Source organism: Otolemur garnettii, unplaced genomic scaffold (genome assembly GCF_000181295.1).
Source record: "Otolemur garnettii isolate 467f Iridium unplaced genomic scaffold, OtoGar3 scaffold00142, whole genome shotgun sequence".
NCBI lineage: Eukaryota > Metazoa > Chordata > Mammalia > Primates > Galagidae > Otolemur > Otolemur garnettii.
In genome coordinates, this window is record NW_003852537.1 from 3720949 (window position 1) to 3725678 (window position 4730).

General features: G+C 39.1%; 1 protein-coding gene across 1 annotated transcript in view; it reads right to left on the bottom strand.

Moving 5' to 3' along the window:
* MANEA (mannosidase endo-alpha) overlaps window positions 1-4325 on the bottom strand; it is a 34186-nt gene extending 29861 nt beyond the window's left edge. Inside the window, exon 1 of the mRNA XM_012810781.2 lies at window positions 4221-4325. The gene's annotated coding sequence lies outside the window, so the exon portion shown is untranslated. The remainder of the gene's footprint in view (window positions 1-4220) is intronic.
* Window positions 4326-4730: the final 405 nt, after the last annotated feature.

Genomic DNA, 4730 nt, shown 5'->3' on the forward strand with positions numbered 1-4730 from the left:
AGTCTTTTAAGCTCTAAAGTATGTGATTCCAAGGGGTAAAATTTCCGTGAAATGTGGCAGCTCTATTGCACATGATAGGAATAAAAGGATGATAACTGCTTTGGCTTTCCACTATAATTTGTCCTGAAACTCCCAAATTATTTACATAACAAGAAAGAAAGTGAGAATTTTGACAGGGCATGAAACAAACAAAAAGAATAGTGGAAGGGACATCATCTTAACTAGATTAAAGATACAAAGTAAAGAAATATACTTAAACATGTGTCATAGTTACCTCTGGATGACAAAACACAGTCTTATTTTCTTACCCTGTCTTTTAAAATAAGAACATAATACTTCATAGGGGTGTCCAACTTGTGGCCTGGGCCTATGCCAATTTTGTGAGGACCTTTTTTGCTCATCTGTATGTAGTGTGGGATATCAGTAAAAGCATGCAGAGACCTTTTTCTGCTAATTAGCCTTGTGTAGTGTTTATGTGTTTAATGTATGCCCCAAGACAACTCTTAATGCTTCTGATGTATAGCAGACAAAAAAAGGCTGGACAGCCCTGCTTCATAAGGAAAAAGATTTGTTTGGGTAGCTATTCTATAAGGAAATAATCAATAGTAATGAATGCTCATGACTAATGGATTTAGAACTTAGTTAAGATATTGATTTTTGCAATGTTGACTTCAGTTGAATACAGAGATGCATGAAGATCAGGATGTATAATGAAAAGAATATTGATCTTGAACTCTGAAAGTGTAAGTTCAAATTATCCATGCTGACCTAGTCATGTGATCCTGGGTAAGTCCCTTACCTTCTTCTTAAAAAGGAGAGTAGTATCTATTTTGCCTACTGACAAAGCTGTTCCATTAATCATGCAATATAACATTTGAGAAAGAAAAATTTTAAGAATAATATTTTAATCTGACGGTAAATACTACTTGGCCTTAAGAAAATGAAAACTAGAGATGTATAAGAAATAACTCTGAAACTTTAAAAAAATTGTTTGGTTCATTTTCCAGATCTACAGATGAATACAAAATACATGTCCGTTTATGGAAGCTGCCTTCTTTTCCCCTCTTCCCTATAGATGTAGTTTCTTTTTTTTCTTCATTATTTATTTCAAAATCCTAAGGGTATGTAAATATTTTTGGTTATGTGTATCACTTTTGATGCTTGCATCACAGCTATAGTTTCTAAAGGTAGTCCCTCCTTCTTTCTTTGTACATTACTTAACTCATTTAAAATGTTTATCAATCATTAGAGCAGCTCAGTCTTAAGAGATCATCCACTGGCTCTATCCCTAACCTCCAAATCTGAATTAATAAGAAGTCATCTCAACTTAAATAAAGACGACTGGAATTATGATTTAAAATATGGGGCTCTTCAGTTCAAACACCTGAGTTCAAATTCCAGCTGTGTCATTTTTTAGTTATTTGATCTAGACAAGTGGCCTGAGCTTTCTGTGCTTCTTTATTTATTCCTTTGCAAGTTGAGTTATTACCTCACTTATAGGATTCACAAGAGGATGGAATAATATTGTAAAAATCTCAGAGTCATGTCTAGTTTACACTACACTAAATAAATATGAGCAATTATTTAGACTGATGATGATGATTAAAGATGAGTATCTGACAAGCAATTAAAAACCAATTCATTTTATTCTAAGAGATACCTATTCTCTATATGCCCAGCTTTTAAAACACCATTCACCTTTCAAGTGAAGGCTGAAATCCCTCCTCCTCATGATACCTACTCACTCTCTCACATATTTTTTTGTTACAGTTTTTATCTACTTTTTAAACTGTTGTTTTTCTTACTTTATGTATTACATCATGCTTTGTATTTACATATTTTATATCCCCTACTAGATTCCTTAACCATCAGAAATGGAGTCTTTACCTTCATACTTCAGGAGAGTCTAATACACTTTATGCATAGTTAGCATTGATAAAGTGTTCAGCTCAAATAACTGAACTTCTGTCCTTTGTGTATATTGGTGTCTATTTGGGCAGTATACACATAAACTGATTCTACTGCCCATCTACACACTTAATGTTTACAGTCCATGTTGAAAATATTACACAGGACGAATTTATATAAATGAAGATCCAATAACTTTCAAAATCCATTTTAATAAAAGTTATCATCTTAAATATTACAAAGCCACCAGAAAGCTTGTGGCTAAAATATGTGATCTTGCAAAAAAAGGTAGTTATTTGCCTCCATAAAACATCCAAAAAAGATGTTTTAGAAGTCACCCCACAGGGGAAAAAATTACAATTGCAAATATACAGGTTTCCAAAACAGGAACCTGCTCAAGATGTTGGCCATTAAACATCAGTTCTCCTCTCAAAAGGCAGTTTGCATATCTCAACAGTCAAACAATAGGCTCTTTTACAGATATGGTTTCTGGTTTTGAGTTTTGCGCTTTAATGAAATCTTTTGACATTCTACATGACTTGGAGGTTTAGGGAAGTCTAATAAACTATCAGACATATGCAGCTACCTAAAAGATTTAAGAGATGCAGAACAGTACAATACCGATTATTTTTTTTTAATTTGCTGTTATCATGTAACTTAGAAAAGCCAAACAGAGTTCTCACCTTTTAATTATTATTAACTAAACTAAATTACACAGACTTCCATGCTTGATACTGTTTCTTCCTCATTTTATTCTGTGTGAAGCCACTGGCAATAAATATAACTAACACTAGAAGACACACCTGGAAGTTTCAAAATCAGTTTCTGTATCAGAGGTTCCTTGCCCAGGTCAGTTCACTTGTAAATACTTGTTCCCCTTTGGTTAACAGAAATTCAGTCAGGCGTCATCACTTTGCTCCATTTTAATGTTCACAACAACCAACAACTGAACTTTTTTCTTTTCACACTGTTTTACAGATAATGAAACTGGACAGTTGGTAACTTTGTTACAAAGTCTGCGCTAATCAAAGGCTAAGTAACCTGTCAGGCAACTAGCAAAGAAGAGACCAAGTCTGGTCTAGAACTCAAGTTCTTGTCTTCATGCTATTTTGTCTTCCTGCAGTAGCCAAATCAAGTTTAGAAAAAGTACTCTTGTAAGTTTAGTGACATGGATGAAAGTAGCTGCCATGTCACGATTTTATTTAGATTATGGACTTAGAAAACCATGCTTAGCTGATACTCCATACGCTTGATGTAAAGACAGCTTATTTCATTTATGTTCTCGTCATACTGTCATTATTCAGCACACAAATAACGGAAGCAGTTCTGGAAACGCCTTTTGCATAGTGCCTGAAATTCCACAAAATTCCTAGCACACCAGAGTTTTTTCAGGTGACCTACATACAGCTCAATATGAACGGAATGTCGTCATGAAAGCGACTTACAAACAACTTAATATCAGTATCTAGACTTGATTTTGTATTTTCCTTTCAAACTACTGCCTAAATACTATGTAAACAGCCCATTCCAGTCTCTTTGTCTTTTTTTTATGAAGATCACGTAATTAACATTATCTTCCCTTTTTATTTTTTAAGCACTTCACGTATTCCTCTAACATTTCTGTATGGTTTTGCAGCAATTAAAACAAACCGATTAACTGTATTTCAAGTTACTTCCTTGGGGAGAAAAAAAATCAAAACAACAAAACACCAGTCCAGCACTGTTCTATCCTGAGACGTAGCAAAGAACTGCGCCAAACAAGTTAACAGGTGAGTGGAAAAACCATCTCTGCGGTGGCCTCCACATCTGCTTTTCCTTTCTCCAGACCCAAGGCCCCAGGAGACAGGCCACAGCGACCTTTCTGCCGCACCCGAGCTCAGTAGGCCTGGATCCTTCCACTCTCCCAGTCGGTCAAGGCCGAGACTCAGTTTAGGGGTACAGGACCCTGCTTAAACAAAGAGTTCCATCTGTTCCGAAATTTCCAACTTGCTGGGCGGAGAAGGCAAAATTGAGAAGACAGGAGGTTCTGCTCCAAAGCGAAGTTGGAGACCAGCCCCGTGAGGTCGGGATAAAGCAGGGTAACAGGCTATAAAACTAACTAAGTTAGGGGACAAAGGTGAACGGGCGGGGTGGTTAAGAGGCTCCACGTTCCCGGCTCTGCACAGCCCGCGGCCCTTCGGAGGGGCGCAAGGTCAAAGGGCGTCTGCGGGATGCGGCCAGCAGATTGGCTGGCGAGCAGCGCGCAGGCGCTCGCTGTGGGCCTCTTGCCGGCCTCATTCGGGCTGCGGGCCTTGAGTCCTGCCCCTACTCACCAAGGTCTGGGGAGCGATCCGCCACCAGCAGAGACTCGGCCGGCAGAGTGGTAGAAACTGGGGATGCACAGAAAGCAGACGGACACCGCCCCGCGAGCCCAGCCCGCCCCACCACCTCTAAGGCAAACGCAGGACGTGCCGGGAGATCGGAGGGGCGGGGCGGAGCCCGGCGAGTGGGCGGGGCGGAGCCCGGCGAGTGGGCGGGGCTCGGCCAGTGGGCGGGCCCGGGTTCTCCCAGCTCGAGACCCGAGAGTGGGGCCGGGAGGGGCAGGGCCAAAAGAGAGCGTTCCAGCAGTTCTGTGCTCGGGAGAATTTGTTTGGCTTTTTTTTTTCTTTATTGTTTCTTTATTGTTATTTCTCTGGATATTCTATAGGTAATCATATTTTGTAAATAGGAATAATTGTTCCCTTCTTTCTCACTTTTTAAACCACTTATCCATTTTTCATTTTTCTCTTACTTATTAACATAGTATCCAGTCCCAAGTTTAGTGAAAGTAAGGATAGCATTCT